Raw genomic sequence first — 26,716 nt, 5'->3', positions numbered from 1 at the left:
GCTGTGAAGATGATGGTTGCATGTTGTGTGTAGTGTAAGATAAGTGTACATTGCAAAAACTTTAGAAGAAAGCTCTCTAAGCAGAAGAGGTGTGTCTCATCAAATGCAGTACAGAGATTGACTAAAATGAGTGGCGTTTTCCAACTGTTACAATGGGAAATGTTATGAACTAATGAAGTGCTTTTCTTTATGGTCACATGGCAATCGCACACCTAGTGCGCAAGGACACGAGGAATCCACACCTGACGTGATTTTGAGAAAATATAATTGCTAAAATATAAGTTTATTACAGTCGAAATATATAAATGTTTAAAATATGTTAGATTATCGCTTGCTCTCATACACTCTTTAAAGTTATTTAGATATAGTTTTGAGACAAAAAAAAGGAGGGAATGGCGCACACGGTGCAACACCGTACGTTTATGATGTAACACAGGGTGTGGCAGCATGCACTCGTCGCATGCGCAACGTGCAGCGGGCACGACCCCATACGTACATGACATAACGCACGGCTTGGTAGTGCGTACCCATCGCATACTAAAGTAGCAGCTGGTGCGACCTCATACGTACATGTTGTTACTTGGGATGTGGTATCACAAACCTGTCGAATACAAAATGTGCATCATTTAAATGTGGTGGATAGGATTCGCGTGCTGATCGAGGTTGGTAGAGTACCGGTACGGGACTGTAGTTTTCTCAACAACAAAAAAAAAGTTTGATATGCATATTTTTGGGGGAAGACATAAAACATTACATAATTTTTCAAGTTAAAAAAAGGATAATAGAGTTGCAAAATATAAAAAAACAATTAGAAAAAATACAGGTTTCATTAATATTAAAATATGAAATTAACATTTAAAAAACCTTTGAAATTCACTGAAAAAAACATAGGTTTCAGGGACGTTATAGTTAGTTGGACATTTGACTCATATAAAACCAGAGAAATTCGCCAGTTATAGTTAGTTGAGCTAACTATAACTCGCTTGCCCGTAATCACTGCCGATGACATCACATATTACATCACTCATGACATGGTCAGTGACATCACTGATGACATCACTGATGACATCTCAAATTGTCCGGGAGCTCAGGGAAGCACTCAACAATTCACCCACACTTTGGTGTTAAAACATCAACCTGCCACGATCTCCTGGTAAGTCTTTCTCATGCCTGACACGTTTCGAGGTATCAAACCTCTTTTTCAAAGGCTAGTAGCAAACACTTGGCACGGTGGACGCTTTCCTTTTTAAAGTGAACAACATGCTTTAATATGATAATGGCCCCTCGTGAGCCTCACTGAGTGCATACTGCATGATGGGACATGAAGTCCTTAAAGTGACATAATTATTTTCCCTAAGTGGGTTCCTTGCACCATACTGTTCCATTAAAAGCTTTATTTCTCCTCTAGTAGGATCCCGAAATATCAGGGCAAATATTCTTCAATGGCTTACTGTTGCTGTACGGCTCGGATTGTTCCAAATCTCAGCCTCTCTTTTCCTGCGAGATGGTGCATATATATATATAGGTGAGTAAATGGGTGTGTGAATTGTTTTATGGCTCTGTGACTGAGTGTGGAAGTCACTGTCTGGCTATATGAGGGATAGGCACATAAGTGCTTTTGTGGGAGTGTAAATGGGCATGTAAGTGCCTGACTAACTGTGTGATTGGGTGGAAATGACATACTAATAAATTACATGCTATAATCAAACACCAAAATCTAATTTAAAACTCATTCATTCATACTGGCTTGTTAAAATTACTGTATTTCCAGTATACCAATTCCTCTTTCTCCTTTCCTCCTCACCCTATTTCTGGTTCATGTTCTCATCTAAGCTCCCTTCTATTTTGCCTTCTAGCATAGTGTCTAGAAGCCACACATTTTCTTTAATTTTAAATACACTCACAATTGTTTATCTAAATATACTTTTTTATACTACAACCTGATTAACAAACCTGAAAAAGTTCTTTGCTGTTCTCCAACTTTAATTTCTATTTCTGTTAACATCTGTTTTTATTGGAAAGCTCAAGTCAGCACTATGGCAATCCTCCTCCACTCTAAGTACAAAAGCAGCTACATTGGCTATCTTTTGCCATCTGCTATTACAAATACTCCTGCAGTTAACAAATCTCAGGTTTCCTTTATTCTTTTATTTTTGTTATATTACTTCAAAATGGTCAGGATTTTTTTTTAACCCTTTCCTTGTTTTCTGTGAAGAAGTCCAATTTGGTAGTTCTTTTCCATAAATTTGCAGATCCTCTGTCACACTCAGTGCAGCCCCTGTGAAACTTCCCGGTGGATCCGCAGATCCACACAGAAGCCCATAAAACCATTTAACAATCTATTGTTAATAGTTTGCATTTATGTTTTACTTGGTAAAAACTACTCAATTAAGAGCCAAACGCTCCTAAATTACCAATGTTTCCACACCGTTCTTTCTGAGTTTCACAGTGCAGTCATTTTTTTCCCTTCCCCTATATTATTTTAGTTCCATGTCCATGTTGACCTTGTTAGAAGCACTCTATACCTACCACTAGGTCAAAGTACAAATTACTTTCTGCAAGCAACATACTAGTTTCAAATTAAAGTTTAGCAGGTGTGGTTGACTGGATGAAATTTCAAGCCTATCTCTAACAATATATTTTAAAAACACCAATCACAGATGTACTTACTTTTTTCTCCAAACCACTACCTAATTGTAGCCCATGTACATCGCCAGCATCCAACAAAATATGTTATTTTATATTCTACTTGATGGTCTCCATTTTAGCTCTCTTTCATCTTTAAAACTGCCTCATTCTACGGCAGCCTTCTCCTCTGAGCTACTCCTCCTTCCCTCAAAAATTGTCATAGTGTGGATTGTGGGTCAAAATGTAGTGTTTTGAGCCTTGCAGATCCCAAATCAAAAGCACACATTCAACACATAACAGCAACAGGTTTTACTCAATCAAAACCATTTATGTAAAACAACAACACATTTAATACAATAGGCATATAACTGGCTACATGGGTATCTAAGACGGTGTGGGGTAACTGTATAGGTATGTGAGTAGGTGTGTCATTGGTTTTGATGTTGTTTCAGTGGGTGTATAAGAGGCTGTATGGGTGTCTACTGGGTATGTGAGTGGCAGTATGGGTCACTGAGTATGTTTGTGAGTGTGTGACTGGGTGAGTGAATGGGTGTTTGATTGGGAAACAGTGTTTACAATGCTGTCATCACATCGCAGTGCTTTTACAACGCAGATGTTACAACAACAGCATTTTTAGTACGCAATACCTTTACTACGCAAGTCATTAGAATGACTTGCTGCAGGGGGCACTAAAGTATTGGATATAAAATCCAACACCTTCCCTGCTGTTGCGCAAAGTGGAGAAGGAATAGTAAATAATACTATTCCTAAGTCTAGCGCGACCCCTACAGCAAGTTGTTCTAAGGACTCACGATGTAAAGGTATTGCATACTAACAACACAGTCATAACGACCGTGTTGTAAAAGCACGCTATGTTATAGCATGCGTTGTAACATGCTATATTCATCTGATTGGCTGTATGGCTGTGTGAGTAGGTGTGTCACAGACTAGATAGGTGTGTGAGTGGGTATGTGAGTGTGTACTGGGTGTGTCAATAGCTGTGTTAGGGGTAATATGGGTATATGAGTCGCTGTGTGAGTGTTTGTATGGGCGTGTGACTGGGTGTGTTTTAGGGATAGGGGTGTGAGTGGCTGTGTCAGTGGTTGTATGCATGTGTGAGTGAGTGTATGAGTAGCTCTGTGGTTATATGAGTGGGGTTGTGATGGGTTTTATGGGTGTGTTAGCAGATATGTAAGTATCTGTGTGGGTGTATGTGTAGATGTGTGAGTACTTCTCTTAGTGTGTCAGTGGTTGTGTGAGTGACGGTATGGGTGATTGAGTAGTTGTATGGGTATGAGAGTTGGTATGTGAGTGTCTGTGTGGGTCTTTGAGAGGTTGTGTGATTGTATGTGTGGGTCTGTGAGTGGGTGTGAAAGTACGTTTGTGGGACCCTAAGTGGTTCTGTGAATGCCTGCAAAGCTTTTCAATGAGTGTATATGTGCCTGCGTGGGTATATTTTTAGGTGTGTGAGGGGATGCATTGGTCTGTAAGAGCCTATGTGGGTCACTGAGTGGGTGTGTGAGTGACTGGATCTGTGAATGGGTATAATAGTGCCTGTGCGGGTCTGTGAGAGTGTATGAAAGCACCTCTGTGGGGCTCTGAGTGGTTATGTGAGTACCTGCATAGGTCTAAGGATAGGTGTGTGAGTGAATGCAAGGTTCTGTGCAGGTGTCTGTGAGTGCCTTTGTGGGTCACTGAGTGGGTGTGTGAGTACCTGCATGGGTCTGTGAACGGACATGTCAGTAGATGAGTCAGTGACTGTGTGGGTCAGTGAGTGGGTCTGTGGATTCCTATGTAGGTCTCTGAGTGTGTGTGTGTGTGTGTGGGTGTGCGGGTCTATGAGTGGATATGTAACTGCCTGTGTGGGCCTGTAGATGGGCCAGTAATGTCATAAATGATGTTCTAGAACATGTCATGAGTGATGCCATATGTGAGGTCATAAGCAGTGTTAACTATAACTTGCGCCCCCGGCATAGGGACGCAAGTTATAGTTAACACTGCTTACTATAATTGCTGAATTTCTGTGTTTTTTTTTAGCTCAAACCTTTAAAGTTGCCACTGAGAAATTCACCTAACTATAACGTTACTTTAACCTTTGCTTTTTTCAGTGAATTTCTAAAGTTTTTCAAAAATCAAAGCAGATCTTTTTATGACACCTACCTATAATGTTACTTTAACCTTTGGTTTATTCAGTGAATTTGTAGGATTGTTTTCAAAGTAAATTATGCTGTTTTCGAAATGTATGTATGGTAAAATAACTGAATAACATATTCTGTGTGCTGGCATTATCCTGAAAGGGAATTGCTTCTGTATTGTTACTTAACATAAAAGGGTGCACACTTTGCAAAATGTTTCTAAAAAATGATGTTTGAGTATAAAAAAGTAATGCAAAAAGAACAATTGTTCACTGTGCCACTGGATTTAAGATAGCCTGGCTGATGAGGGTTATGAACCCAAAACCGGTCCCAGGATGCTTGTTTCTGGTCCAGGGAAGACATGGCTTGGCAGTTCGGGCTGGACTGTTCCCATGAGGCACAGGGTCAGATTGATTTGCACATGGCCATGTCTGAACTGGGCAGGTGGAGTGAGCTAAACAATGATCATGGATTAAACCCAGATCAGTTGACTGGGGGTGAGTGCTTGCAATTTGCAACACTCCATCCATCATCCCCTTTGGTTTTGCTTGGTTCGCCCTAAGTTGGCAGGGTATGCCCAGACGTGGGTCCCTTGCTCACTTTGCCACTGGATTCAAGATAGCCTGGCTGATGATTGTTATGAACTCGAAACCAGTCCCAGGATGCTTGTTTCCGGTCCAGGGAAGACATGGCTTGGCAGTTCGGGCTGGACTGTTCCCATGAGGCACAGGGTCAGACTGATTTGCATATGGCCATGTCTGAACTGGGGTGGCGGAGTGAGCTAAAGAATGATGATGGATTAAACCCAGATTAGTTGACTGGGGGTGAGTACTTGCAATGTTCAGCACTCCGTCCATCATCCCCTATGGTTTTGCTTGGTTCGCCCTAAGTTGGCAGGGTATGCCCAGACATGGGTCCCTTGCTCACTTTGCCACTGGATTCCAGATAGCCTGGCTGATGAGCGTTATGAACCCAAAACCAGTCCCAGGATGCTTGTTTCCGGTCCAGGGAAGACAAGGCTTGGCAGTTCGGGCTGGACTGTTCCCATGAGGCACAGGGTCAGACTGATTTTCATATGGCCATGTGTGAACTGGGGTGGCGGAGTGAGCTAAAGAATGATGATGGACTAAACCCAGATCAGTTGACTGGGGGTGAGTGCTTGCAATGTTCAACACTCCGTCCATCATCCCCTCTGGTTTTGTATGAAAAATTAATACCACAATATTTGTGTTGAGATTGTCTATCACCTATCTCCTCAGTTCTTCTAACTCTCATATTGAGAAATTTTCCCAGAAAGTTTATAATTATTGTTATTGCATATTTTTCACAGCCTTCGTATGTTTTTTTTACATTAAAGTCATAATTATAGTTCAGAAAGAGAGTAATCTGTTTTTTTAAATATTGTATAGTACTAAGTTTTATTATATAAATCTATTTCTAATTGTTTGATTACTCAACAGAGTTCAATATTTTGATGCAATCTACTGTTTGGAGTTCTTTTTCATGTGTTCAGTTATTATTAGTTGGTTATCTGCAAAAAGGAAGGTAATAAAATATATGGTTGTAAAATATATATATATATTTTTAAAAGGTGGTGCCTCTTGCGAGACGGTCATGGGATTTGAACACACAATCCCCTGTGTGGACTCCGAGGAGGATGTACTTCCTGGTTGGCTCTCACGATCCTCAAACTAGATTGTACATTTGGGATTAGGGTAAGAACAGTGTTTTCCTGAAATTCTGAACAAATGAACACATTAGAGATGTTGGTTAACTTGGATATATGAATTATGCATTGTTCCATGAAATATATAACGCAATAGAATTTTTGCGATCTCACAAGATGCTCACAGGAGTCGAGCACACAATCCCCTGTGTGGACTCAGAGCAGGCTGTACTTCCTTTTCGGCTCTCAAGATCTACCCGAGAGATCGTGCATTTGCAATTTGGTTAATAACAGTGGTTTCTTGAAATTCTGAATAAATTAAGACATTAGAGATGTTGATTAGCTTGGAAAAATGTATTATGAATTGTTCCATGAAATATATAGAGCAATAAACTTTTTACTATCTCGCGAGACGCTCGCAGGTATCTCGCGAGAAGTGCGGGACAGGAACCTCACCGTTAAGAAGAATTGTGATCGGTTCATATTAATGTCTGTATTTAGGAGAAGAAGATTCCATCCTTTTTGCTTTATTGCACTATTGAAACATGGTGAGAGGAGATATGTTTGCCTTGCTCTCCTTTCTTGTTTTGCCTTTCTTCACAAAGATGTCTTCATCAGATTCTGATTAGCAACCATGGGCATCTGCACCAACCAAGCCATCTCAACCTCCTCAGGAATCCTTGGTGTGGCAATTCTTTGAAATTAGGCCAGGTAGCAAGAACGTTTCTGCAAAGTACGTTACCTGTAGACTTTGCAGCAAAGATTTCAGGTGGGGAGCAGAAATAAACAATATAGCCTGAGTACTAAAGGGATGAGGAAACACCTTAGATATATGCATCCACCAAGGCTTGCACGGGCAGATTTAGCTCATTCTGTAGAGCTAGACAACTCTACCAGACCTTCAAAATAATTTGCTTCAGGAGATACTGTGCCTGCGAGGATTCTAAGTGCACAAGCTAGCAATAAACCTGCATTTTAAAATAAAGCGCTATTTTGCTGCTTGTGTAAGCAGATACTTTTTGATCACAAACAAGCAGGTCTTCCCAGGAGAAGATTGTCCAAGAGCACAAGTGGCCCCCCTAGGTAGTAGTTTCTTTTTTTTTTACAGGTTTTTGTAAGTTTTTGTTCTTTTAGCTTTTAAGGCCATGCTGTTGGTGTTCATTTCACACTTCAAGATGCATGTTTTTGTCATACCCTTCAAAAAAAGTTTGGAAATGCACACATAATAAAAAATGTAAGTAATCCCCCAAAATGTTCTACTTGTTAAAAATTGTAACTAAAAACAGCTCTTTTCAGAGCTACCTTATAGTTTCAAGATCTATGTTGTTTGTACTATGTTTCTGTTTTTTTCCCTTTTCCAAAATTCTCACAAGAGCTAGGGAGGCAATCCCTGATGTGTGCAGTCTAAAGGGGCAGTGCTTCCTGGTTTCCTCTTGCAAGCCTTTCACAACATCTTACTTATTATAATGGACTTCTCATTTACACTGAATGTATCCTGATGTAGTATTTATAATTTATATACAGTAGAATAGTAACACTGTGTTTAGTTTAATGAAAGGCAATCCATTAAATAATTGTGTGGAAAAATAAACCACTTAGCTTTATGAAAATACCCCACATGTTTGATCGGAATCGAATGAACATTGGTACATAGCACACATTGATACTCATTCATTTAAGTGCATTTATTATTATTAGAAAACGTTCAATCACTACTTTTTTATGATCCCTCCAGAGTCTTGCAAGATCATAAACCTATTTTAGAGGAAGAATTTGCACTTTCCTTTATTACAGTACTTACGCCTTATAGTCCCCATTAGTAGGGTGTGGAGAGAAAGTAGACTCTCAAATGAGACCTTTTCACAGTATAACAACAGTGCACAGTAGATTATAAGGGGACACTGGATTCTCACTCATACCTTTTCACAGCTTAACAACTGTGTATAGTAGACTATGGGGAGAGACTGGCCTCTCCAGTGGGACCTTCAATGAAGGTAATCAGTGTGTAGATCAGGGTGTAAAGAGATACTTACTCTCCACTCACACCTTTCTCCAGGGTCAGCAGTATGCATAATAGGGTGAGAAAGGTACACACCTCACGTGTAAGACCTTACTATTTCATAGTACGTCAAACAAGTACAGGGCTTTCCACTCAGTCCCCTCCTGAAGGGAAATAACCAAATATATGTTATGGTGTGGAAATGGATTTCACTATTCAGTCACAGCTCTCCCCAGCATGACAGACAAGTACATCAGTGTATAGGAAAACATTGTCTTCTCCAATAACATGTATCTCCAGGACAATATGGATGTGCAGTACAGTGTGGGTGAGCAATGGCCCCTGGACTGACACCTTTCCCTACAGCAACAGCGATATGCAGTGCTGTCTGGGAACAGAGTGAGCTGTCCACTAACACATCTTACCAGGGGAGAGGTGTCTGTAGTAGGGTTTGAGAAAAATGTATCTCTCTGCTCATACCTCTTCCCCTGCTCACAGGTATGCATAGTAGACTGTGGGGAGGAAGTGTACTATTTGCTGACACATCTCTCTTGCATGATAAGTCTTCATAGTACAGTGTGGGGAGAAACTGGCCCCTCTCTTGTGGCCTGTGTTTCGGAAGATGGGTGTGCAAAATAGGCCTCTCTGTTCACAGCTCTCCCCAGAATAACAGATGTACAAGGGAGGTGTGGAACTGAAACTACCTCTATACTTACAAATCTGTCTTGCATAAAAAATAAAAATACTATGATGTATAAACACACCACCCTGTTAGCTGAGACTTCTGCCCAGAGTAATATATGAGCCAAGTGGTCTGTGGGTAGAAGGGTATAGAAATGAAGCATCCTCTCTGCTGAGAACTGTGTCTTGGTTGATTGGTGTGGCTAGTTAAATGTGGGGACACACTCACCTCTCCCTCAGACCTCTCCCCATGGGAACAATGAGGCATAGTAAGGTGTGTACAGAGACAGACTTCTCTACTTAAATATCTCTCCAGAGACACAAGCATATATAGTAACATGTGCAAAAGAACTTCCCTCTCCACTATCCCATCCCCCACCAGCTGACAGCAGTGCGTAGTAGAATATGAGTATGCACTGGCATCTGCTCCAAAACCTCTAACTTGAATGACAGGTCTGCATTCTACAGTGAGCACAAGAACTGATCTGTCTAGGAAGACCGCACTGTTGCTTGAGAAGTCACCATAGTTTGGTATTCAAATAATTGGCTTCTTCATTAAAAATTCTCTATGGCATAAAAGATGTGCAAAGTACCATATAGATTTATATGCATGCAGGAGCACTTCTGGACCCTCCGAAGATGGAGCTGCAAGTTTTAATCAAAATTACAATACTGTATTAATAGTCAAATCTATAACAACTATTAAGCTCACAAATCAAAAGTAACTCTAAACCTTTATATTACAAAAAACATTTTAACAACATTTCGAATCTTCAACAATAACTACTACATTAACATACTATACCAACAATTATAAAACAAAGAAAACAATCAACGTTACTAATTTATACAGTCTTCATCACATTACGATGAGTAGGCAGGTGCAGCTGCACCAATTCAGCCACCTCAGTCCGGCCAACAGTCTTTTGCATGGCAGTTTTTTGTTTTGAGGCCAATTGCAACAAAGTCTCAGCAAAGTTTTAGGTTCACAAAGGCTAGCTCAGACACAATTAGTTTGTGCTGCAGAACTGCAACTCTTCATGTACTGCCACATCTTTTCAACCTAGATACACTGTGCATGCTCAGGTACTCACTGCGAAACAAGACAATAATCCTGCTTCTCAGCACATTTTTGCTGCTTATGTAAGCAGATAATTGTTTCCTCAGAGACAAGTAGACCTGTACATCCTAAGCTCGTGTAAGATCACACATGTCTCCTTATGCAATACAAACATTATCACTTCTCCAATCGTTTTTGTCTCACTTTCCACAGTGTAACTGTTTCCTGTTTTTGTAAAAGTGAACAACACTTCTTATCTCCTCCATATGTTTTCATTCATAAATCATGAAGTGTATTTACAAGATGAATTAACCATCTACCTATCACAGTACTTATCTTTCACACACTCCGTCTAAACAAAAGGCCATAATATTAATTCCTATTAATAGAGTGTATTGAGAACTCATCTACTCCTGTTTACTATTCACGTTCCTGCAAGAGTCCCGCGAGATCATAAAAATTACTTATAAACAAATACATTTTCTATCTTCACAGTAGTTATCCCTTAGACACCTAGGGGCATATGTATAAACTCACTTTTTGTGACGTTCCCGTGGTGATAGGGGCCTTGACTTATATACGAAGCAGCGTTAAGCCACTTAACGGGGCTTAACACTGACTTGTACATAAGGCACCCTTTCATGCTATGTTTAGCGTGAAAGGGACATGCAGTGGGTGTTGCGGATGCATTCCACTGCAACAAACATTGCACTTGATGCTGCCCCCTATGTACAAGGGTGGCTTACATAGGAGGCAGCGCCAAAATTAAGACCATGAAAATCTTGGTTTCAAGTTGGCAAAATGAGGAGAAATTCATTATTTCTCCTCGTTTTTGCTTTTTCCACGTGTTCTGCCTTGTGCAGCACACATGGAAAAAGCAAAACGCCATGGTTTGTTTATGTAAAGGAAGGTGTCCCTTCATGTACATAAACAAACCTTTTAAAAAATGCCATGTTGTAACTTTCATGTGTGCTGCATGAAGCAGCACACATTGAAGTTACAAAGTGGCATTTTGGGATTGTTTATGTGCAGGAAGGGACACCTTCCTACACCTAACCAATCCTCCCCTGCACGCAGACACCCTTGCACTCTGGTGCAAGGGTACCTGCATTGGCGCTAAGTTGTTAAACTTAGCGCCATCGTAGGGGAAAACGCAAGGCTGCACCACATTCTTGTAAATGTGGTGCAGCCTTGCGTTTCCAAAGTGGTGGAGTGTGTCGTTAAGTCCAGGAGGCTAACGACACACTCCGCCACTTCATTGTACATATTCCCCTACTCTCTAAATCTATGGGTACAGCATGCCTTTCTGTTGCCCCCTTATATTGCTTATTTACTTCATTTCCACAACACCTCCACTTTTTCACACTAAACAGTAATGGTGCCTATTTAATTTCTAACATTCCAACAGCCAGCCAATCAGAGTGCTCGAAAGACTCACAGAAACCTCTGATTCCAGCGAGAGTGTAAAGGGTCATGGGAAAAACAGGCCTCTAGGTCAATTCCAGGGCTCCATTTTTGATTTAGCTCGCAGGATGCTTGCTGGACTCAAGCCTAACTGCCAAAATATACATTTATTTTTTACCCATAGTTTCTCAAAAACTACCGAATGAATATACACCAAATCACAAAAAGCACAATTTGAATACCAAGACCTAGCTTCATGTCAAATTTGGTGTAATTCCGTTATGAAGTTTTTGCTGTAGCCCTGTCTAAAGAAGTCTATGAAAAATGCATGGGGATTTTGTGTTTTGGGACCCCACTTTTTATCGGCCTCTGCTTGACGGATCACTGCAAAACTCTCCATGCACAAATTAGTTGACAAGTAGCATCTTTTTTGGAAAGTTCCGTGAAGATTCAGCAAACAGTGCCAAAGTTATTAACAACACAAACATGCTTTTCTTGTGAAGCAGCTGACCTAACTATAACTACTTTACTAAATCTTGAATAAACTGGTGAATTAGATGGGAATTTTCTGTGTACTTAGAGACTACAAATAATTCACTTCAATTGGAGGTAGAAATTGATAGCAGCTTATTGCCCTGGGTTGACCTTTGGTAACCTTGCCCCTTCCTTTGCTATCCTGGTTTAAATTATATGACAAAAAAGTATAGGAAAAGTAATTCTAACCCTCCTTGAAAACTCCAGTTTGTGGCCTCTCTGATTTTTGGTATTTGGTATTCTGTTCCATGCTGAGCCTTCTACGAGGAGTCCCACTGGCTGTAAATTCTATTTGAATTGGATTGTGAGCTGCAACCTGTAGCTTCTACCTTTTAAAACAAGGTCATATGCCTGTGAACAGCTAGAGTAAGGGTTGCTGGGTAGGTTACGAGACTTTAATATAGAGTACATGTACACTACACGGGCCTATTACCAAACTCTTTTATGTGGTATGTTAGTAGTACTATAGTAGTATTACTAACATACTACAAAATGATACTCACATACCTGCATGTGGAGGGCTCTGCCTTCACCCCGCCCATCCTTTATGTGTGTGGATCTAAGCACATCCGCACATATAAATATATGTTTTAGGAGTAAATGTGGGAGGACAGGGTGGCGTGGATGGAAAATGGGGAATTCATACTACTAAAGGAGACGGGATGAGAGGGAGTAAGAAGGGGTTTAGGAAAGTTAGGGAGTGGTTTAGGGAGAGACAAGATCCCTCCCACAAAGAGTAAGGTTATTGATATTTACCAACTGCACTTCTTTAGTTACTACAGCTAAAAGGTCCCAGAACCAGGTCATAAATGTTCTTCAGCGAAGAGATGGAGCATGTATGCTACCATACATGGTCACATACTGGTATTGCAGCACCCTCCCATAGAAAATAAAGGTATGAACTTAAAATACAACTCTTCAGGAGGAAATGTTCAGCCCTGACTAAAGATATCTCCGTAGTTGTAAGTATACATTTGAAGAGTAATTGTGGAAGAACAGGTGGGAGTGGCTGAAAAATGGGACATACTTAATACTAAAGAGGAAGCTTGAAGGGGAGTTAGGCGAAGTTTAGGAAGGTTAGGGAGATTACAGTTATAAAAGGACCAGAACCAGGTCAAAACTGTTCTTCAGCTGAGATATGAAGCAAGTTTGGCACCATGCATGGCCACTTACTGGCTCTGCAACACCATTGCATAGAAAATAATGAAGTTATGGACTTGTACTACAACTCCATTGGAGCTAATGTCCAAATTATTCAATTATTGAAACAATTAAAAAAATTAAATGTTATTTAATGTTAAAGAAAAATGTCTGTAAATGAAACATAATTATTATTTTATCTTAAAATATTTCATTATCCTCTTGCAACTTAAAAAAATAATGTAATATTAATTTTCATTAAAAATAATAAAATTACTTTCAATTAAGTTTCTACATTATTTTGGAAGTGTTGAGAGACCCAATGTAGAGGCGGAGTCAACAGGCAGGATTGTATGCTGTAATATCAGCAACAGAAAAATTGTACCAACAATATATTGTGGCCAAAAGATTGAGGATCAAAATATCATAAAGGTAAGTGTATATAAGTAAGCATGGGTTTAGTTTACTTAACAATGGCTAAGTAAAGTAAACTTATGCTTACTTATATACACTTACAGTCACAATATTTTGGTTCTCGATTGTTTGTCCACAATACTCTGGTAGCACAATGTTCTGAAGTCGGTATTAAGGCATAATACCACCAAGTACCAATGAAGATAGTGCCCTATTGATCTCACTGAGGAGGCAAGTCACAGGTTGAGTGATATCAGCTGGCTCCTGCCTGACACACAGGGAAAAATGTGCCAGAGCAGCTAAGGAGCTAGTTCTAATAAAACCATTGTGACTGTAGGGAAATTGGGCATGATTGTCCCACCGAAGGGACAAGGGCACCTACGGCAAAGAAATAGACCTACTAAGGTGGCATATCAAGAGTAAAAGTGAAAGCACTATTAGATATGGCCCACACAATCACATTAAACTAACACAACAGAGGGGCAAAGGAGAACCCCATTGTGCCTTGTAAGACGTTTTAAAATGTGCATATTTGTTTCATGAAGCTCTCTGAGGGATAGGGAGAACTCACAAGTGGAATGTTGTGTGCTGGGGGCCACCAAGAGGAATAGTCATCCCCCATAAACTTTCACACAAACAGGCAAAAAAGGTGTCTCCTTCGGTACTGTCTCCCATCATATCTTGCTCAATAGACTCCACCACATTGGAATCCGGAGAGTCATCCTCAAATGGATCGCCTCATACCTCTCGGAAAGGACACAGGCAATCCATCTCCCACCATTTACCTCGGAACCCAGGAAGATCTTCTGCGGCGTCCCTTAGGATCATACCTCAGCCCTACCCTCTTCAACACATACATGACACCCCAGTCTGACACCATCAGATCGCATGGACTCAACATCATCCCCTATGCTGATGACACCCAGTTCCTCCTCTTGCTGACCATTCTACCACCAAAGCCAACTTCCACATATGTATGATGAACGTTGGCGACTGGGTGAAAGACAACAGTTTCAAGCTCAACCAGGACAAGACGAAAGTGCTTATCTTTGTGAACAATACCACACAATGGAACAACACATGGTGGCCTGCTGAATTAGGTCCACCTCCCGCCCGATAGACCACGCCTGCAATCTTGGCATCATCTCGGACAGCAAGCTATCTATGAAGAAACAGTATACACAGGCTCACACGCCTGCTTCCACACCCTGCGCATGTGCTGTAAGACTTTCAGGTGGCTCCCAGTCAAAAGCAGAAGGACTGCCAAACAGGCCCTTGTCACCAGCAGGATGGCCTACGGAAACACACTCAATAGGAATCACCGCACACCTACTGAAGAGACTACAGACATTACAATTCCACAGCAAAACTCATCCTCATCACACCCGACTCAAGAAGCTACACTGGTTCCCAATCCAGAATATATGCCAGTTCAAGAAGTTGACCCACACATACAAAGCCCAACGCGCCAAATGACTAGCATACATCAACAAACACATGACCATCCACCAACCGACCAGACACCTATGATCCAACTTCCTCTTCCTCGCCGACACTTCCCAAAGCCGATGAAGCAACAGCTCATACCTGATGGCTAAAGCTTGAAATTACGTTCCCCTGCACCTCAGGACCACCTCATTGCTTCAACAATTCAGAAAAGCACTTAAGTTCTGGCTGTTCGAATAAACAGATCACCACGAAGCAGGTAGCAAACTACAATGCCTTGAGACCCTCACAGGCGATTCGCCATGCTCTATAAATCCTTGATAGATAAATCTCCCAGGAGGGAGAATTAGTGAATCCAGGAGATCAGTGGAGCTGTTCGGAATGCTCCCAGCAAATGTATGCCCATGTGAAAATGTGTGCTTTAGTGAATTGTTTTTTCATAAAGTAGGCCTTTGGATGGCAAATATGGTTATGGGAAAGGTAATAAGCTTTTTATGTTATGTGTTGCCAAAGGCAGTAGGTCTCCATTGATAATTGTATGCTGACCTGGAAAAGTCTGTATGGCTCATTATTCATTGGTTATCTGCAAGTTCCTATTTAGGAAAGATTTTTAAAGCATTGCTCCCACTATGATTGTGGTTACTGTTTAGTATGCTGTTTGCTAACTGTATACTGCATATGTATTTGTGATTCAATGCATAGTATTTATCTGTGTGTCCATAAACGTTTGTTTCCTTTTTGAAAGTAAAACCATTGTCTGGGCAATGATTTATTGAGTGTTATTATGTGTGTGGTACAGATTTATAAGGTTCCAACCAATCTCACCTCCCTAAGGGAACCTTGGACTGCTCTGCCATTGGTACAGAGAGAGTCAAATGCTGAAAGGGTGCTATTAGGTTTCAACTTAGGGTGGGGATGACAAAAGTATGGTGCAGCAGTAGTAAACAATCTGTTATTACATTTGAGGTGCATTTCCGTGCCTACTCTTGAACATATCCCCACAGAAAATAGGGAGCGTCCTAAGAGTGAGGTTTACTTTCTTTGGTTTCCACTTCTTGCTTTTACTCTAGCCTATTAACAGCAAATAGGAGGTAGGTAAGTGATGAAGATAGGGGAAAGGGTTCAACTGTGTGATGATGTAATCTGGGTCAAAGTGTGAGGAATGTCACTTTTGCAACTCCTTCCAATTTGGTGAAAGGATGCCATGGTAAGATGGACTTTATTTTTTAAAAATGACTGCCGTCCTAACCTTTTGTTTCGAAAGGGCAACAACCATAATACAGCAAAATTATGACATTCCTGTGCCTGTCAATACCTTGGATGTATCATTCACTTAATCAGAATTCCCTATGATGCCTTCTAGCATAACTAAGGGAGTGGATGACGGAAAGGAAAAAGAAAACACTGAAATATTTTGTTATCCTGGGGGTTTTCATGTAACCTTCAGTTTTGCTTTAAGAAGATGTCTTTTGAAGCAAATTGAGAGATTTTGCTTATTTGTGAAAATGCATTGAAATAAATATCACATACATTTTAAAAAATGATTCAAAAGTAATTTGAATGAAATATTACTGTACAAGTTAAAAATAATTAAAACATTAACCATTGAGAATTTAATTTTAAAATTAAATAAGCAAATGGTTTACAGTCTATGGCTGAAAAAGTAGATGTGTAAACTATGAAATTAAATATAGATTTAAAGTTAAGAATGCTAAAGTTAGGAAGGATGTTGCTAGAAGTAATACGTAAACACACTCTCACTATGACAGAGTGCCAAAGAGGGAGTGGAAGGCATTCACACTTGAGTAGAGAGACACACTCACTTGAGCAGATTGACACAAGCACTGTGTCGTGGAGACACTGACATGGGAGAAGGGAAAGCAAAAGATAATCTGAAACAAGATGCTCACACTGGGGTGATAAGCGTTACAACAAACAAATGATGGACGGAATGCTGACAATGCAGACATTCTCCCCCAGTCAAGAGATCTGGGTTAAATCCATCGTTCTTTTGCCCACTACGCCACCCCAGTTAAGACATGGCCATATGCAAATCAGTCTTGACCCTGTGCCTCATGGGAACAGTCCAGCCCGAACTGCCAAGCCATGTCTTCCCTGGACCGGAATCAAGCATCCTAGGACCGGTTTCTGGCTATCAGCCGTCATCAGCCAGGATAGCTTGACTCCAGTGGCGTAGTGAGCACGGGTCCCACGTCTGGGAATACCCATCCCACTTAGGGCGAAAAGCGTTACAACAAACAAATGATGGACGGAATGCTGACAATGCAGACATTCTCCCCCAGTCAAGAGATCTGGGTTAAATCCATCGTTCTTTTGCCCACTACGCCACCCCAGTTAAGACATGGCCATATGCAAATCAGTCTTGACCCTGTGCCTCATGGGAACAGTCCAGCCCGAACTGCCAAGCCATGTCTTCCCTGGACCGGAATCAAGCATCCTAGGACCGGTTTCTGGCTATCAGCCGTCATCAGCCAGGATAGCTTGACTCCAGTGGCGTAGTGAGCACGGGTCCCACGTCTGGGAATACCCATCCCACTTAGGGCGAAAAGCGTTACAACAAACAAATGATGGACGGAATGCTGACAATGCAGACATTCTCCCCCAGTCAAGAGATCTGGGTTAAATCCATCGTTCTTTTGCCCACTACGCCACCCCAGTTAAGACATGGCCATATGCAAATCAGTCTTGACCCTGTGCCTCATGGGAACAGTCCAGCCCGAACTGCCAAGCCATGTCTTCCCTGGACCGGAATCAAGCATCCTAGGACCGGTTTCTGGCTATCAGCCGTCATCAGCCAGGATAGCTTGACTCCAGTGGCGTAGTGAGCACGGGTCCCACGTCTGGGAATACCCATCCCACTTAGGGCGAAAAGCGTTACAACAAACAAATGATGGACGGAATGCTGACAATGCAGACATTCTCCCCCAGTCAAGAGATCTGGGTTAAATCCATCGTTCTTTTGCCCACTACGCCACCCCAGTTAAGACATGGCCATATGCAAATCAGTCTTGCCCCTGTGCCTCATGGGAACAGTCCAGCCCGAACTGCCAAGCCATGTCTTCCCTGGACCGGAATCAAGCATCCTAGGACCGGTTTCTGGCTATCAGCCAGTGGCGTAGTGAGCACGGGTCCCACGTCTGGGAATACCCATCCCACTTAGGGCGAAAAGCGTTACAACAAACAAATGATGGACGGAATGCACATGTCAGCATTCCGTCCATCAATTGTTTGTTGTAACGCTTTTCGCCCTAAGTGGGATGGGTACTCCCAGACGTGGGACCCGTGCTCACTACGCCACTGGAGTCAAGCTATCCTGGCTGATGACGGCTGATAGCCAGAAACCGGTCCTAGGATGCTTGATTCCTGTCCAGGGAAGGCATGGCTTGGCAGTTCGGGCTGGACTGTTCCCATGAGGCACAGGGTCAAGACTGATTTGCATATGGCCATGTCTAAACTGGGGTGGTGTAGTGGGCAAAAGAACGATGGATTTAACCCAGATCTCTTGACTGGGGGAGAATGTCTGCATTGTCAGCATTCCGTCCATCAATTGTTTGTTGTAACGCTTTTCGCCCTAAGTGGGATGGGTATTCCCAGACGTGGGACCCGTGCTCACTACGCCACTGGAGTCAAGCTATCCTGGCTGATGACGGCTGATAGCCAGAAACCGGTCCTAGGATGCTTGATTCCGGTCCAGGGAAGACATGGCTTGGCAGTTCGGGCTGGACTGTTCCCATGAGGCACAGGGTCAAGACTGATTTGCATATGGCCATGTCTAAACTGGGGTGGTGTAGTGGGCAAAAGAACGATGGATTTAACCCAGATCTCTTGACTGGGGGAGAATGTCTGCATTGTCAGCATTCCGTCCATCAATTGTTTGTTGTAACGCTTTTCGCCCTAAGTGGGATGGGTATTCCCAGACGTGGGACCCGTGCTCCTTACGCCACTGGAGTCAAGCTATCCTGGCTGATGACGGCTGATAGCCAGAAACCGGTCCTAGGATGCTTGATTCCGGTCCAGGGAAGACATGGCTTGGCAGTTCGGGCTGGACTGTTCCCATGAGGCACAGGGTCAAGACTGATTTGCATATGGCCATGTCTAAACTGGGGTGGTGTAGTGGGCAAAAGAACGATGGATTTAACCCAGATCTCTTGACTGGGGGAGAATGTCTGCATTGTCAGCATTCCGTCCATCAATTGTTTGTTGTAACGCTTTTCGCCCTAAGTGGGATGGGTATTCCCAGACGTGGGACCCGTGCTCACTACGCCACTGGAGTCAAGCTATCCTGGCTGATGACGGCTGATAGCCAGAAACCGGTCCTAGGATGCTTGATTCCGGTCCAGGGAAGACATGGCTTGGCAGTTCGGGCTGGACTGTTCCCATGAGGCACAGGGTCAAGACTGATTTGCATATGGCCATGTCTAAACTGGGGTGGTGTAGTGGGCAAAAGAACGATGGATTTAACCCAGATCTCTTGACTGGGGGAGAATGTCTGCATTGTCAGCATTCCGTCCATCAATTGTTTGTTGTAACGCTTTTCGCCCTAAGTGGGATGGGTATTCCCAGACGTGGGACCCGTGCTCACTACGCCACTGGAGTCAAGCTATCCTGGCTGATGACGGCTGATAGCCAGAAACCGGTCCTAGGATGCTTGATTCCGGTCCAGGGAAGACATGGCTTGGCAGTTCGGGCTGGACTGTTCCCATGAGGCACAGGGTCAAGACTGATTTGCATATGGCCATGTCTAAACTGGGGTGGTGTAGTGGGCAAAAGAACGATGGATTTAACCCAGATCTCTTGACTGGGGGAGAATGTCTGCATTGTCAGCATTCCGTCCATCAATTGTTTGTTGTAACGCTTTTCGCCCTAAGTGGGATGGGTATTCCCAGACGTGGGACCCGTGCTCACTACGCCACTGGAGTCAAGCTATCCTGGCTGATGACGGCTGATAGCCAGAAACCGGTCCTAGGATGCTTGATTCCGGTCCAGGGAAGACATGGCTTGGCAGTTCGGGCTGGACTGTTCCCATGAGGCACAGGGTCAAGACTGATTTGCATATGGCCATGTCTAAACTGGGGTGGTGTAGTGGGCAAAAGAACGATGGATTTAACCCAGATCTCTTGACTGGGGGAGAATGTCTGCATTGTCAGCATTCCGTCCATCAATTGTTTGTTGTAACGCTTTTCGCCCTAAGTGGGATGGGTATTCCCAGACGTGGGACCCGTGCTCACTACGCCACTGGAGTCAAGCTATCCTGGCTGATGACGGCTGATAGCCAGAAACCGGTCCTAGGATGCTTGATTCCGGTCCAGGGAAGACATGGCTTGGCAGTTCGGGCTGGACTGTTCCCATGAGGCACAGGGTCAAGACTGATTTGCATATGGCCATGTCTAAACTGGGGTGGTGTAGTGGGCAAAAGAACGATGGATTTAACCCAGATCTCTTGACTGGGGGAGAATGTCTGCATTGTCAGCATTCCGTCCATCAATTGTTTGTTGTAACGCTTTTCGCCCTAAGTGGGATGGGTATTCCCAGACGTGGGACCCGTGCTCACTACGCCACTGGAGTCAAGCTATCCTGGCTGATGACGGCTGATAGCCAGAAACCGGTCCTAGGATGCTTGATTCCGGTCCAGGGAAGACATGGCTTGGCAGTTCGGGCTGGACTGTTCCCATGAGGCACAGGGTCAAGACTGATTTGCATATGGCCATGTCTAAACTGGGGTGGTGTAGTGGGCAAAAGAACGATGGATTTAACCCAGATCTCTTGACTGGGGGAGAATGTCTGCATTGTCAGCATTCCGTCCATCAATTGTTTGTTGTAACACACTGGGGTGATGGCAGTTTTTGTAATATGTCAAATGTGAAACACTTCTGACAGACTGGGAGTGGTGGTAGTCTTCTAAGGATTTTGTTGCTCCTCAACTGGATCTTGTCAGCAAAATTTCTAAGCAAACAGTAAAGCACATTAGGTTTTACAGTGAAAAAAGACAAATATTGAAATGGATCTCAACTCGTGCTTCAGTATTTCATCAGGAAATTATTCAGGAATGTTGCTCAGCTTTTAATCAGTTCATGTTCATGGACGCTCTTTAAAGATGATTTGATAATGTGTCAAATCAACGTCTTCCTCATCTGATTGTTCAGTTTGCTGGGCATCAACTAAATATGACCATACAGGATCTGCTCTCTTTGGTCTTTTCAACCTTTGGTTGTTCATCATCACTGTCGCTTTGCTCTAATTACTCTATGTCTTCTTCTTCAATTGTCTCCATTTCTTTATTCTGTCTTCAGTATTTGTTTCCATTTTCCTGTATCTTTTGGCCACCTTGCTTCATGTTACAATCTTCCACTTGAAGTGCTTACAATCAACTCTGATTCGCAGAGCTCACCTTACTCTTTGACCGCTGCTGGTATCCTAATTCTATTTGCCACATGTTGAGGACTGTTTTTGATTTGATCATCTTCGCCCTTACCAGAAACCCAAGGCTCACCATGATTCACCAGGGGTTCGGGAGATACAGAGCTTTAATGTTGATTGATGTTTCTTTTTTGGATGTGAAACTCTTGAGTATACTCACCTTGATCTTTCCCCTGTAGCACTTAGCACTATGGCTTGATCTACTGACACTCATCTTGCAGAGACTCAACTCATCCTGCTTCTCCTTCAAGATCCACACATCAGGCTGGGGTCTTAGTTGGTGAATCAGTGGCTGTTGTCACCACTTCTTCATCATTTGGTCTCACCTGCTTCATGTGTGACTCGTGAATTCATTGTGGCAATCTGATAGAATTCACAGGTATGTTAGTGACAAGGATCACTTGGTGCCGGCCTTTCCAGATATACTCCAGACAGTCTTACTAACATGCTTTTTCACCATAACCCAGACTCATGGGTTGAGGTTGTGGCAGTGCTCCTGCCCCACTCTTGGTGCCGCCAAGTTAACCTGATGAAAGATAGAAAGCACCACATCTGCAATACTGAAAAACAATATCAGCTGCAGAGGCAGAAGGAATTTTCATGTTTGTCTCTATCAGCATTTTATGGGGGTCGAGTCCTGTTCTTATATTTGGTATTCTTCAGATGCTCATCTCAACAACTGGAGCTACACCAGGCCATTTGAGGGAGATACAGGTGCAAACCTTTTCAATCCTTGATTCCAATATGCTATTATATTGTTTAACAACTCCTGATGCTTCTGGTTTGTAATTACAATGGAATTCCTGTTGAGTCATAGGGCTATACAGCGTAGCTCCATGATATTATTCTTTACGTGTGGCCTCTAAGCTGATTCTAAAGAAACCAGCATGACAAATCTATGGATCAACTCCCTTAACAAAAATTTGCCTACAGTAAAGCTATCAGTACTCCTAGTTGGGTATGCCTTGAACCACCTAATAAAAAAAGTGCAGTACTACTAAAATATACATAGGCCAGTTACACACAGGCATTTCTATGAAATCTAACTGCATTCAATTAAGTGGGCCATTAGGCTTTCCTGTGTGACTGTAGGTCACAACTGTGTTTTTGCCGGCATTTAACTGGTGACAGGTAATGTATCACTGACACAAATTTTAGCCATGGACTGAAAAAGCAGATTTGCCTAATATTTTTAAAGTATGTAAATCGTCCCAACCGTTTTTACATAAGTTATGCCATGGTAGTGTCAGACCATTGTAGACAATGTGGAATCAGGTAACGCAGGCCTGCCATCATTTGAAACCCAGTTCTCACTTGCATCTTTGGTACATACTGCTGTTCTTTCTCATTCTCTGGTGCTTCATGTTGGTGTTCTCTGGGCTCGTTCAATGTCTGAACTGTTGTCAAAAACATACTGGTGACATGGTCACTGTTATTTTAACATTGTTCATCTACATTGATTCAGTTGAACCCAAGAGCATAATATTTTGCAACCTGATCAGCATATTGTTTGCCCGATGTGACCATGTCATTGCCACTCATGTGTTCAGTGTATTTCACAACAGAAATCTCTCTAGTTAACTTCAGTGCTTTTACAAGATTGAGAATGTATCAGCCTCAGCCCTGGGCGTAGTGGGCGTAGTGAGGCTACGTGAAGCAATACGGAGTGGGGGCAAATCTACGCCCACCCGCACACTTCGCGTAGCCCCACTACGCACCACCCGCCTCCCTCCCACCCTCATTTTACAATTACTACAAACATTAGATAAAGAAAAATTACTTACCTGAGCTGCCGCATCCCGGGGCTCCATCTTGCTGTTTCCTGGATATCTTCTCCCTCACAAATGCGCATGCGTGGGCGCCCGCACATGCGCATTAGTGAGGGAGAAGCTATCCAGGAAGCAGCAAGATGGAGCCCCGGGACGCGGCAGCTCAGGTAAGTAATTTTTCTTTATCTAATGTTTCTAATAATTGTAAGATGAGGGCGGGAGGGAGGTGGGTGGCGGGCAAGTCTGCTTCACCGCGGGGTGTGCGTAGTCTGCCCCTGCTACACCTACTTTGCGCAGCGCAAAGTGGGCAGTACTACGCACACTCCGTGGGCGGAGCGGAGCACTGCGCCCACCCTTAGAATGTATATTCCATTATGTATTGGGGAACCAGTGGATGTAAAAAAAAAACCTTTGTGACTTTAACTGCCCAACCACACTGACCCCATACTGTGTGTCAGTGTAGATAATCGCTACGCATGCAAATGATGGGCGGAATGCTGAATAAATCTTACATTCACCCCCAGTCAAGAGATCTGGGTTAAATCAACCGTTCTTTTACTCACCATGCCACCCCAGTTTAGACCCAGCCATATGCAAATCAGTCTTGACCCTGTGCCTCATAGGAACAGTCCAGACCAAACTGCCAAGCAGGTCCTCCCTGGACCGGAAACAAGCATCCTGGGACCTGTTTATGGGGATTACCCTTCATCAGCCAGGCTAGCTTGAATCCAGTGATGCAGTGAGCAAGGGACCCACATCTGGGCATACCCATCCCACTTAGGGTGAAAATTGCTATGCAAACAAATGATGGACGGAATGCTGAATATATCATACATTCACCCCCAGTCAAGAGATCTGGGTTAAATCCATCATTCTTTTGCTCACTAATCACCATACCACCCAGTTTAGACCCAGCCATATGCAAATCAGACTTGACCCTGTGCCTCATGGGAACAGTCCAGACTGAACTGCCAAGCCAGGTCCTTCCTGGACCTGAAACAAGCATCCTGGGACCGGTTTCTGGGTATTACCCTTCATCAGCCAGGCTAGCCTGAATCCAGTGGCTCAGTGAGCAAGGGGCCCATGTCTGGGCATACCCATTCCACTTAGTGGGAAAAGTGCTACACAAACAAATGATGGACGGAATGCTGAATAAATCATACATTCACCCCCAGTCAAGAGATCTGAGTTAAATCCATTGTTCTTTTGCTCACCATGCCACCCCAGTTTAGATCCAGCCATATACAAATCAGTCTTGACCCTGTGCCTCATGGGAACAGTCCAGACCAAACTGCCAAGCCAGGTCCTCCCTGGACTGGAAACACGCATCCTGGGACTGGTTTCTGGGTATTACCCTTCATCAGCCAGGCTACCTTGAATCCAGTAGCACAGTGAGCAAGGGACCCACATCTGGGCATACCCATCCCACTTAGGGTGTAAAGTGCTATGCAAACAAATGATGGACGGAATGCTGAATAAATCATACATTCACCCCCAGTCAAGAGATCTAGGTTAGATCCATTGTTCTTTTGCTCACCATGCCACCCCAGTTTAGACCCAGCCATATGCAAAGCAGTCTTGACCCTGTGCTTCATGGGAACAGTCCAAACCGAAATGCCAAGCCAGGACCTCCCTGGACCGGAAACAGACGTGGGTCCCGCGCTCTCCATGCCACTGGAGTCAAGCTATCCTGGCTGATGAGGGCAGAAAGCCTGAAACCGGTCCTAGGATGCTTGTTTCCCATCCAGGGAGGACCTGGTCTGACAGTTCGGGCTGGACTGTTCCCATTGTGCGTAGGGTCAAGACTGATTAGCATATGGCTGGGTCTGAACTTGAATGGCATGGTAAGCAAATAAACAATGGATTTAGAGCCAGATCTCTGTACTGGGGTGACTGTATGACATTGTTATGCATTCTGCCCATCATTTTTCTTTTTGCATTTTAATTTTTCTTTTTGCATCAGTTTAGATAATAACATTGGCCACAGAACATGCTCTTGTTAAGGAGGTCAATTTGGCTACTTGTGCTGAGATTATATTGCTCAAATTATGCTTCCACAATACCAGATGTGGTGCAAACTGCATATGTTGCTATCAATATTCCAAAAGGGTCTCTCTAACAAAAGCCGTCTTAAAAAAATAATGTCAAATGGGCCATTCTGAGTAGTACATCCAAAAGGTCTGTACTTGGTTTGTTGCATAAATCTTTGACCTAGAATTGGCAAACAAATTTCGGAATTCAGAACGTTGCATCTTCCTATGGAATTGCTTTCAGCTGCCACAATTATTTGCAAGTTATTTGTCAAAGGGCTATTTGTCATATGCTGAGTTAAAATCTTAACAATCTTAAAAGTAAGTAACCATCACAAAAGGAATATGACTCATGACAATTCAGTTATTCTGTTGGATCCCTCTACAGACTGCTGTGATGATTTCAGGCTACAAGGAAGTGCCACAGCTACTGGACTCAATGTGGGTGAAAAGTAGGACTCTGGCTACTTTAATTTCTCCATGGGTCTGTGCCAGCACAGACAATGTACACCCATCACATTAATGATAGATGAGGAAAAAATCCTTCTCTTAGTCTGGTATTCTTAGGGCTGGTACACTACGGAGTTTTCATATGAGCTCTACGAAGGCACTTACGCAGTCATCATCACAGGGCACCGTATCACTCACATCATTGTCAGTAAGCCTCTGTGGAGGCTTTGGCACTATGGAAAAGTAAGGAATCCAATGTTGAAAACAGCAAACCATTTCCTGTCAGTATTTTACCATCCAACTATTAACCTGTTCTTGGAAAGCCTTCTGGAGTCCTGCCTTTTACCTGAATAGGATTATGAACACTTCTACACCTTGCATTCCCAGATCCACTACATGTTCCATTCAAGGCTTCTGCATCGCCTTCCTGATGCATTATGGTGCTTTCTGTCTTTCAGACCCTGCCCCGGTCATGCCCTGGTGGGGTCATTTTTGGATCCCACATCCTTCCTGACACTTTTATGCCTGCCTTCTGGACTTTTCCCTTCCTTGGCTCTGACCCGTACTCCATCCCTGGCTTTCCTGTATCCTATCTTGTGCTTCCTGCTTTTGCTGCTCGTTCCCTTTCCAAGTCCCAGTTCAGCACTTGGTTAATTCCTTGTGCATGGCTCTCTCCCTGTACCTGTGGTCCTCCCCTGCACCACCTGCTATTTTTGCCTGGTGAGCTCAGAGTGCAGCTGCTCTCAACTGACTTTGCGGCTGAGTCTCTTTGTGTTCTGCTTGATCCTGCTGCTATATTCCAGGCTTGCCTTTAAGTTTCTGTTTCCATTGTTATTTGATTCCATGATCCTGTTCCTAATAGTTATATGTATATGTTGCTTCTCTCTTGTTTTTCCTGCCTCTTTGTTCCTGTGTTCTCTTG

Source organism: Triturus cristatus, chromosome 3_2 (genome assembly GCF_964204655.1).
Source record: "Triturus cristatus chromosome 3_2, aTriCri1.1, whole genome shotgun sequence".
Taxonomy (NCBI): Eukaryota; Metazoa; Chordata; class Amphibia; order Caudata; family Salamandridae; genus Triturus; species Triturus cristatus.
The sequence above is the reverse complement of the archived record's forward strand: the minus strand, read 5'-3'. Positions refer to the sequence as shown.